The following is a 12124-nucleotide window of genomic DNA, read 5'->3' as shown; positions in this document are numbered from 1 at the left end:
CACACAAACACACACACACACACACACACACACACATGCACACACACACAATGCATACACATTACACACACACACACACACACACACACAATGCATACACATTGCGCACACACATGCACACACACATACTATTTTGTGCACAATCACACACTAATGCTTGCATTAGTGTGTGCATGCATTATACACACACTAATGCTTGCATTAGTGCGTGAATGTGTTACAAGCACACCCTAATGCAAGCATTAATGTGTGCAAGCATTATACACACACACTAATGCTTGCATTAGTGTGTGATTGTGCGCAAATTAATGTGTTTTCACACACTATTTTGTGCACAATCACACACTTATGTCCGCATTAGTGTGTTCATGCGTTACAAGCACACACTAATGCAAGCATTGGTGTGTGCATGCATTATACACACACACACACTAATGGAAGCATTAGTGTGTGCATGCATTAGTGTGTTTCCACACACTAATTTGTGCCCAAGCACACACTAATGCAAGCTTTAGTGTGTGCATGCATTAGTGTGTTTCCACACACTAATTTGTGCACAAGCACACACTAATGCAAGCGTTAGTGTGTGCATACCTCTCTAGCACACACTAATGATTGCATTATTGTGTGCTTGTGCACTAATTAGTGTGTCTACACACTAATTTGTGCACAAGCACACACTATTGTGAGCATTGGTGTGTGAGAAAATTGTACATGCACACACTAACGCTAGCATTATTGTGTGTTTGGGCATGCATTAGTATACCAAAACATACCTCCATTAGCATTAGCATACCAAAACATACCTCCATGTGGGTGTGCGATGAAGCTGATTGAGACCCCAATGGTCACCGAGAAGCCTAACAGTAGATTAAGGTCCAACATACACACGCTAGATTAATTTCTTTGCCACACACTAACGCACACACACATTAGATTAATTAGAAGCACACACACACACACTCTAAATGGATGCAAAAAAAATAAGCACGCAAACCATTTCTTAAATAGGAGATAAAAGGAATCCTATGTAGGGAGGAATCCTATGCAATAAATAATCTCACTTTGACTAGAATCCAATGTTAATTAGGGTACCTTTTTTGTGTGAAATTGTAGGATATGGCATCCTCTTCCACGCCCGGCTATCGATCCATAGAGGAATTTCTTGCCGAGGGCCTCTCTTATGAGGACGCTTGTGATGCTTACTACTCGCAGTCTTCCTCCCACGAGCCACAATCCACCTTCGGCTTTCCATGGTTCCGAGATGCAGTACACGACCCCGACCTCGAGAGGGCATACCGCGCCCAGGCAGAGTGGCTATCCTCGCAGCAGACTCTTCGCTGGCGGTACACACCAGCACAATTGGCTGCCTATGGGCTCTCATCACTTGCGACATCGGGCACCGGCACTCCGATCGTGCAAAGTGTGCCTCCTAGTGGGCCTCCCTCCACCTTACCCTTGACTTTCTCATCACCCGCAGCTCCCTCCACCTTGCATTCGCAGCGATCATGCCCGCACCGTCGAGTTATCCGTCACCTACACCACCCAGTGGTTCGAGCTCGAGCTAGCACCGCTCTTCGGGTGGCCAGCGCTCTTCGCGTAGTGGTGGGTCACGCTCTCGTCAAGGTAGTGGCTCATGCTGCTTTGGTGGTGGAGGGGGCAGTGCTACAGATTCACCTCCTCCTACAACCCGACCTCCTCACTCACCCCTTGGAGCTCCACATGAGGATGAGGATCTCGATGTGCCCGCCCCGGACGCTCGTGGCTACTACTATTATATACATCGAGGGGGGGAGGTGGATCTAGGTTCCTCTTTGGGGACGACATTTCGAGGGCACCTTAACCAGCTGATCCACTCGACATACCAAGATTGCTTTAAATCTTTCAAAGATCAGGATCCAGCCGACTTGACGTACATTCACACGACATTGCTCATGCGATTCCCTAATCCGGAAGTGGAAGAGTTCTCTAGGCAGTGGCTCGAGGATTATGTCAAGAATTTCTTTAAAAATAAGAAGTCGAGTGTGCGGAGAGCGGCAAAGCGAACATTTGAATCTGAGGGTCACAACTATTGCCCTGGAAATGTTCACGACGAGGAGTGGGATAAATCCTAGGGTGAGCTAGATGACGAGAGAGCGGCAGGTTCTAGGGCACACACTCGGTAGGTGAAGGCGAGATCACAGCAAATGCCCACGCATTACGGCTCAGGAGGAAAAGCAGCATGGAAAGATAAATTTGTGAGTGCGCGTATTTTCATTTGAATTGATTTAATTTGTTGTAATAAGGTTAGGTTTGTGATATTTTTTAATTGATATACAACACAATATTACTATGACCCGCCCAAGCCGAGACATCCAGAGATACAGAGAGAGCCACTCCGAATATCATACATGGTGCTAGCTGTATGAAAACAACAAAATCAATCGCGAAGAATTTGAAAATGCATGTCGTACACTACAGCCTGTAAGTGTGAACTTTTTTTTTAAATGAGTGCATGTAGAAGTATGTATCCATTTGTATTAATTAAAGTTTTTTTTTTTTTTTCTTTTCCAGAGTTAAGGAGTCCCTCGAGAGGTCCCAGGATCTGAGTAGCTCAATCCTCCAAGTGTTTTTGGGCCCGTCTTCTTTTGGCCACAGCTGTATAGCCCCCATGTATCGCCTATTTGGGCAATTTTGTAATATCCAATATAATTAAACACTTGATTTTGGCCCAAAGTCTTCTTTTGGACACAGTTGTATAGCTGCCATGCATCGCCTATTTGGGCAATTTTGTAATGAACAGTTTCTCCAATATAATTAAACATTTGATTTTGGTCCAAAGTTTTTGTGCAATGAAATTATTGTTTTTCTATTTATTAAATGTATAGGAAAAAAAAGGCAAATGACCATTTGGATGGGTCCTACCAAGGACCATCCAAATGGTCATCTGCTTTTTTTTAAAAATACTAGCGTACGCGGTAATAGTTGCAATAATACTAGCGGTAAGTCCCGTGGAAATAAATGCGGAAATATAGCTGGGCCTATTACCGCGTGCATTGCTGAAGGACCATTACCGCAAGCATTGACTCGAGAATTATCGCCCCCGAGATTTTTTGGCTTGAACTTTTCCTTTGTTTTTGTGCGTCTATCTGAGCGGTAATGTGCTCCAAATGTCATAGTGTGCCTTAATTTCTCAGCAGAATATAGTATTTGGTACTCATGGGAGAAAATTGTTGTGTTAGTAGGGATAAAATTACATAAATCCCTATAAAACCAACTTTTACAAAGACCAATCCAAAGAAATGAAGCCCAAGGGAAACCCAAAGACATATCTAGAACATCGTAAAAAATGTACAAAACTGATCGAAAACATGAATACCAGAATTTGAAGCAAACCTTGAAAGAGGTTTGGACCATAGAAGTGGAGAATGAAGAGGGATTTGACAATGACAAACTACACTACACAAACTACACGATACAAGATAGAAGAATTGTAGTTCAGTAGCAAATGAGGGACCTTAAGAAAGCAAAAACATTCTATGATGGACCTGAAATTTCTAAACACTTTTGACTTAGTTGAACAAGGAGAATAGCCAAAGCTGGCATATATTTCCACAAACCTCGCAAACGAGAAAGAGCATCTATTAATAGCTACTCTCAAACAATGTAGATATGTGTTTGCATGGTCATCCAAGGGCCCTAGGGGAGTTTCTCCCATCATCTTTCATCATATCGATACCCCTTAAGGGTGATGCAAAGCCTTGCAAACAATGTCCTTATACTTTCAATGATATGTTTGCCAAAAATATCAAAGAGAAAGTATATAAGCTTAAAGGATCAAAGTTAATCTATGAGATGAAGATGCAGATTGGCTATATACACAAATGTGGTAGTGCCCAAGAGAAAAAAAAAACAAGATTGTGTAAATCTCAAATAGGTAAATGTTTCCACCATCAGAGATAGCTAACGCTTATTGCTTACTAATCATGTGATTGAAAGAGTTGCAAGAAAGGAAGCTTATAGCTTTCTTGATGGCTTTTCAGCTATAATCAGATTGCCATAAAGCCACAATATCAGCAAAAGATTTACTTTGCAAAAAAATAAACATATTTTCTTATAGGGTAATGCCATTTGGCTTGACCAATGCACCTATGACATTCCAAAGATTGATCATCAATGAGTCATGCATTTAAAGAATATATGAGACAATTCTAAGAAATTTACATGGATGACTTATGCCTGCATTGTCTCCTGCAAAATGAACGCATAGAGAATCTAAAATGTATCTTTGAGAAATGCAAAAATTATCCTATCTACTTAAATGTGGATAAATGTGTCTTTATGTTAAGACATGGAAAGATTTTAGAGCACGTTGTTGAGAAATTTGCGGTCTTGCTAGGAAAGCACCGGGCTTATGGCTCTGAGAGTTTGTGAGAGAACTCAACAAAAACTATATGAAGGAGTTAAACCATAGATGCCATGAAGACTTGGGTTTGGAAAGAAGTGCAATCAAAGAAGACCCACTCTTTCTCTCTTGCACTCACACACACAAAGAAAGACCACAAAAGAGAATTTCAAAACAACACAAAGATGAAAACTTCAAGGCTATGGTCATATCGTATCATGGGTAGTATGAAAGGGTTAATAGAGAGTTAATGGCATTCAATCTTGGCTGACCAAATAGGCTACGAATTGTTCTTTGGAATTGTAGTTTTGTGCTCACCATAATATATATATTTTGTCTAGTGATTGGGATTAATTGTGTGTACAAATTCTCTTGGTTCATAGCAAGATAACTACACTTACATCAAAAGAAAAATTATAGTCTATGAGAGGTAGTATGATGGGATCTGGTGATAAAAGTATTTCATTGAGCCTTTCTGGGCCAAAGAGAAACACTATACGTTGTTGAAAGTGTATTTTACGCGGCTAATCCATAGGTTAATTCTAATAGATCGTGCAGAGTGAAAGCGATAGAAATTATCATCATGTGGATTATTTATCTAGGATACTATGTGAGAAATGTAGATATGAGAGAAGTGGAGAGATGAGAAGTTTCCCTCCCAAGCCCTATTCTTGCCCGTAGGCAATAAGGATACTGCGGAGAGAGATGTACCTATAGCAAAGAGAACCTAGAATTTGTAGAGAGGTTGAATTACTACGAATGAGAGAGATAGGTTTGGTTAAGGAGATGAGATTAGATACATATATATATATGTTGGATCAGATATGAAAAAGAAAACAACAAGAAATCAAGAAAACATCAATGTAGAACATATCTTATTTGACAAACCCTTCGGCATCATTATTGATGGAGAGAGAAGAAAACTGGATAATTCCACTTTGATTGATACACCAAGTGCAAGACCTTCTTTGATTAGAGTTGATATTCCAAGGTTAGCTTGTTGCAAGAATGGTTGGCCTTCTTCTAGGAGAAAGTGTAGGCTTAGGTTTATGTTAATGAATAAGTACAATTTGACATTACTACTCCCTCCCTCATGAATTCCTCTCATCAATGGCTTGAATGCTTGAGTTCTTTTCAAGGAAGAAGAGGTCCCCTTTTATAGGTGAAGGGAACCCCCAAGGGTTTACACAAGAAGAGAGGAGCCACTGTGAACAGAAATTGGAAAAGTTGGAAATGAGCTGTCTCTGCATGATGTGGGCAGACTGGGGTCCAGTATTTTGATTATATCTCCTCAACCGTGGCTCCAAATAAAAAACTAAAAATATGAGCAGAAACTTCAACTCATTACCTACGACTTCATTTTTATATGGATTTTCCAATTCGGATTGGAACCTTGTGCAAAAAAATCATCAAAATAGGATCCATTTCTAGTAGCAAAAGTCTTCCTGTGGTCTCCTTATGTCAGGGGAACCGAATAATAGAGATCTACAACAAAAGATAGAGAAAGAGATCTTTGTATTGATGGATTTTTGCAGAGTTTTGATACAACAGAGGAGCAAAAAATATATGGCCGCACTCCGTTGTACGGAGCTCGAACCTCCCGACCACTCCCGAGCTTCAGTTCGCTTGCGTGCAGCGTCTCACTCGCACTCGCACTCGCACTTTCACTCGCACTTGCACTCGCACTCGCACTAGCAGAAGAGAGATCGGTGAATGATCCCCAAACGCACCATCCGTCGTTCTTTAATCCTTCTTTTTCTCAAAAAGCATGCGGCTTCTCAAAATAGTCGCTTCTTAGGCGCTTCTTACGCATCCAATCAACTCGATTTTCACACCAAGTATACCTGCGAGAATAAGATAAGAACGTGATCGCTAAGCGATCCGTAAAGGTTAGATTTTTATTATGACACTTTGCACAAATCCAGTTTCACACACTGATTTCTGCATCGCCTACAAAATAGTCAAAAGAACATACTCGTGCAACCAATTCAACATGATAATCAAAGTAAAAAAAAACATAATTATATACCTTCATAATCTCAATTGTAATACTCTACAATGAAGAAACAATCCACTTCTTGGTTGATAGCAAGGAGAGCTGTATGATGTTGTATGTCTGTCTGTCCTTGTGTATACTACACTGTTGCTGTCTTCTTTTTGTTTTCATCATAACTTCTACGAACGAACTCAAAATAGAGCAATCAAGGTACTCAAAACGATGGGAATAGGTCTGTTCTACAAGGTTGCGTAGACAGAATTACAAAAAACGTCTTTCTTTGGCTGAAAACGCAACTTTTAGGTCGCGACTCATAAAACCTCTATTTTTGGGTCTCCACTACTTTTTCAACTTATTTTAAGCATACCCATGCATTTTAAGCTAAAATACATAAATAGAAAACACTGATATTAATAAAAATCTCAATTTTACTGTTCAAAGACAGACTATCTGTTATTCATTAATCTTCATTAAACGTCTTTAGTGTACTATTTAAAAAAGAGAATATATGTTCTCTCTTAATATCTCAAACTCATTCATATAAGCTCTATTTAATAGACTATTCAACAGTCTTTCAAATCGTGCTAAACGAAAGATATGCACTACTACATTTTTTTCGACTTTAAGAACTTCAAAAATTAGGCCTATGACATTCTCCCCTTATCAAAATTAACTCTGTCCTCAGAGTTGTTGAAAAGAGAGGAAAATTGTCTTTGCGAAACACTAAGATCTACCCATGATGCATTCTCTATAGGATAGTTCTGCCACTTAACCAAAACTTCCACAATGTCTCTATTTCTCAGATGTTTAACACACCTATTTAGCACTAACTCTGGTTCTATAGTCAATGTTCCGTTATCTTTCAACTTAGTGTTGTCATGTAAAACATGATGCACATTATAAAGAACATACTTATTCAATAAACTCACATGGAATACAGGATGCACTTTAACATGAGAAGGAAATTCCAATTTGTAAGCTAATTGTATTATGACAAGAAACATCGTGTTGTAGAGTATGAAACTGGTGATATGGTTTTCTTAAAGGTTATTCCTGAAAAGTCTCATTTGATTCTTGGAAAGGATAGAAGATTGTCTCCACGATTTGTTGGGCCATTTAAAATTTTGAAGCGCATAATACAATTAGCTTACAAATTGGAATCTCCTTCTCATGTTAAAGTGCATCCTGTATTCCATGTGAGTTTATTGAATAAGTATGTTCCTAATGTGCATCATGTTTTACATGACAACACTAAGTTGAAAGATAACGTAACATTGACTATAGAACCAGAGTTAGTGCTAAATAGGTGTGTTAAACATCTGAGAAATAGAGACATTGTGGAAGTTTTGGTTAAGTGGCAGAACTATTCTATAGAGAATGCATCATGGGTTGATCTTAGTGTTTCGCAAAGACAATTTTTCTCTCTTTTCAACTCTGAGGACAGAGTTAATTTTGATAAGGGGAGAATGTAATAGGACTAATTTTTGAAGTTCTTAAGGTTGAAAAAAATGTAGTAGTGCATATCTTTCGTTTAGCACGATTTGAAAGACTGTTGAATAGTCTATTAAATAGAGCTTATATGAATGAGTTTGAGATATTAAGAGAGAACATATATTCTCTTTTTTAAATAGTACACTAAAGACCTTTAATGAAGATTAATGAATAACAGATAGTTTGTCTTTGAACTGTAAAATTGAGATTTTTATTAATATCAGTGTTTTCTATTTATGTATTTTAGCTTAAAATGCATGGGTAGGCTTAAAATAAGTTGAAAAAGTAGTGGAGACCCAAAAATAGAGGTTTTTTGAGTCGCGACCTAAAAGTTGCGTTTTCAGCCAAAGAAAGACGTTTTTTGTAATTCTGTCTACGCAACCTTGTAGAACAGACCTATTCCCATCGTTTTGAGTACCTGGATTGCTCTATTCTGAGTTCGTTCGTAAAAGTTATGATGAAAACAAAAAGAAGACAGCAGCAGTGTAGTATACATAGGGACAGACAGACATACAACATCATACAGCTCTCCCTGCTATCAACCAAGAAGTGGATTGTTTCTTCATTGTAGAGTATTACAATTGAGATTATGAAGGTATATAATTATGTTTCTTTTTACTTTGATTATCATGTTGAATTGGTTGTACGAGTATGTTCTTTTGACTATTTTGTAGGCGATGCAGAAATCAGTGTGTGAAACTGGATTTGTGCAAAGTGTCATAATAAAAATCTAACCTTTACGGATCGCTTAGCGATCACGTTCTTATCTTATTCTCGCAGGTATACTTGGTGTGAAAATCGAGTTGATTGGATGCGTAAGAAGCGCCTAAGAAGCGACTATTTTGACAAGCCGCATGCTTTTTGAGAAAAAGAAGGATTAAAGAACGACGGATGGTGCATTTGGGGATCATTCACCGATCTCTCTTCTGCGAGTGCGAGTGAGAGTGCTAGTGCAAGTGCGAGTGCAAGTGCGAGTGACACGCTGCATGCAAGCGAAGTGAAGCTCGAGGGTGGTCGGGAGGTTCGAGCTCCGTACAGCGGAGTGCGCCCATATATTTTATTGCTCCTCTGTTGTATCAAAACTCTGCAAAAATCCATCAATACAAAGATCTCTTTCTCTATCTTTTGCTGTCGATCTCTATTATTCGGTTCCTGTGACAAGATACACTGATTTCTTCATAATCTCAAATTTTACGCATAAATTCAATCACAGAAGCTTTCAAAGGACGTATCAAAGACATAAAACATTACAAAGAAGGGATAGATGACTTACCTGTATCGTACGCATCGCCAAAAGTCTCTAATTGAGCCATCTTGGTGCGTATTGTCTTTTCGATCACCTTGCTCGAGCATTCAAAAGTCTGGTGGTCGTGTTCTCGATATTGAAAGTATAATCCAAATATTTGAGTTCTTCAATCCACGCTTCTAAATCTTCACATATCTTTCTTATGCCATCGAACTCGTGAAGCTTAGCCTTCGTTAAGAATGATTTGGTTGTCACTTCTCCCATATCTCATCGTTTCTTTTTCGCGTTGACGACCTCTACGTCCACCACCACCGTTCCCACCATCACCACTATCACCATCGCCAGGTGCCCCAGCGCCACCACGATGATTATTGTTTCCTAGTGGAATAGCATGGTTTTTCGCCTTCATGTTCACCATGAAGTTCCACATAGATATCAGGCTTTCATGCTTCTTTGCCCCGCAGAGCCTCAACACCTTAGCCTAGACTTTCATTTGATTCCAAAGGACATCTCATGCCATATGAAAGCATGACATTGCTACTTGACAAAGTTTTGTAATCATGCTTGCAATAATGCATTAAAATAAGTGTATCTTTGAAATCATGCCACCTAGTGTCCCACTAGAATTTGATTCCCTCCTAGTAGCTATTTAAAAAGAAATATAAGAAAAATATAAAAAATACATAGAATATATATACATTGGAGTTTACCCTAGATATAGGATCTAGCTAAGGTGTGAGATGATAATGAGATAGTGGAAATAAAGAATCAATGCTTTTTGCCCCAAGTTAAAGAGGCGGAGCTATTGACGCTTTTTCCATAGTATTTTCTGATTGGTAAAGTAAGAATAGGTTACCCTTGAGATAAATAATAGGATGAGATAGAAAGCATATTATTATACTTAAATATGCATATACATTATAGAAAATATAACTATTTATCTAAAAAGTTACAAGATAACTCTTGTAGCATGTGTTCCCACTATGTACGTGTCACGACACGACAACGTTTTGTCTGAAAGTGAAATTTCCACAAATCTTAAGAAGGTACATGTAATTCCTTCTCTTCCGAGGCCCACAAAGGTTAGAGAGATACAAGCCTTTATGGGCTGGTGTGGTTATTATAGAAGATTTATCTATATGGTATGAAGTCATTTCCAAGTCTCTATATGCTCTTATCACAAAGTTTGAGTAAACCGACGAGTGTGAGAAAGCATTCCAACAATTGAAGTATAGAATAATTAATGCGATTCTCAAAGTTACTATTTGGATTAAGATATTTCATGTCCATGTCAATGTATTAACATATGCAACTGGATGTATCTTGGCACAATCTAGGAACAATTTAACAAGGATTTTCCCACTAGAGGACAACTTAATAGTGTGGAAAAAAATTACATGACAACCAAAAGGAAAGTGTTGGGAATAGTCTATGGCATGAAAACATCTAGATATAACCTTCTCTCAAATAATTTTGTGTTCTTTGTGGATCATCAATCACTATTACCCTTGGTGAAGAAACCATGTAATATAGGGCGTGTTTTCATAAGGTTTATCATATCTCCTATTTTATTTCACCATAGTAGTCAAGAAAGGTACTACACATCAACGAGCTAGCCATTTTTCTATATTTTCTCATGGAGAGCCATGGATGGAGTTGACAATGACTTGTTAAAATCTTATCTACTCAATATTGAGTTGGTATTAAGATGGAGTGAACATGTCATAGGTTTTCTCATCATTGGATCATTAGAGATTGAGAGTTATCCACAAGCCATCGAGGAGAGGAAAAAATTTATAGTGATAGCTAAACGGCTATATAAACAAGGGAATTATGGAATATTTTTGGCTATGTATAGAGCCAACAAAAAATAATGTGTACTTGAGCGAAGCTCATGTGCAAACAACAAAGATTCCTAATGAGAAAGCATAAACATTTTAGGGATTGATGAGATTTGGTGTGTAGTGGTCTAATATGCCACAAAGTGTTCATGGCTATATAAGTTCATGTGACGTTTCTGAAACACAAGCACCTATGCAACATGCAACATTGCTCAAAGTAGTAGCTGCACCCAAGTGGATTAAGTACATTGTGGATTACCTAGAAAAAGGTGCCTTTCATGAGGAGATGAGTAAAGTCATGCAAAAAGTATTTAGACTGAAGCAGAGAGCTACATCATAATTGAGAATCACCTCTAGAAGTAAGAAATGATCAAAACTTGCAAATATGTGCCACAAAAAGCGAGTACACACTAGTTCTTGAGCAAGCTTGTGCCGAACATGCAGAGTGTGCTTTTTTGCAAATTGAAATTGCAAAATCAACATTTTTTGTAGGAATTTGGTGGCTGACCTTGTTCATGGATGTTGAACGGTATGTGAAACATTTATATGAATGCAAACATACAAAAGCACTTATGATTCAAGAGAAAGTACCATTTTCATGACCTATGATGAGAACAAGGGCTTTCAAAAAATGGAGGATACACTTTGTTAGAGCTACCACCCCTCCTAGATATAGAGTTCTTGCTCAATATAACATTGTGGCCATGGTTGTCTAATCAAATCCGGGACTCTAATATACTTTCATGCTTCCCTATAAAATATGATATGATATTTCAAATTTCAACCTTTCTTTCTGCATGTACTTGTATCCCTGCATCATAATATAATGATTGTATGTACCCATGAGAGAAATTATAATCCACGTTGATTTATGTGATAGGTGAAGACTTAAAAGTTTAACTACCATCTTTGTGGTTTCTAGTTGTTTCCCACAAGGCATGTGCCCATGGCTCTTCCACTTCTAGAATGGGCATCATTCTTTTTAACTTGGCATCATGTGTTGTGTTTTAAACTACCCTTGTATCCAATGGTGTTTTGATTTTAGTTCTCGTTTGATCGATAGCTTCATTTTTCTTTTGCTCACATTCCCTTTCCTTTTGATGTATCACCATCTCTTGGTTTGTTTTGCTGGATGTAGTAGAGCTTGTGTAATCTCTATCAGTCAT

The sequence above is a fragment of the Adiantum capillus-veneris genome, chromosome 27, assembly GCF_014529385.1.
Source record: "Adiantum capillus-veneris isolate H3 chromosome 27, ASM1452938v2, whole genome shotgun sequence".
In the NCBI taxonomy this organism is placed as follows: domain Eukaryota; kingdom Viridiplantae; phylum Streptophyta; class Polypodiopsida; order Polypodiales; family Pteridaceae; genus Adiantum; species Adiantum capillus-veneris.
The sequence above is the reverse complement of the archived record's forward strand: the minus strand, read 5'-3'. Positions refer to the sequence as shown.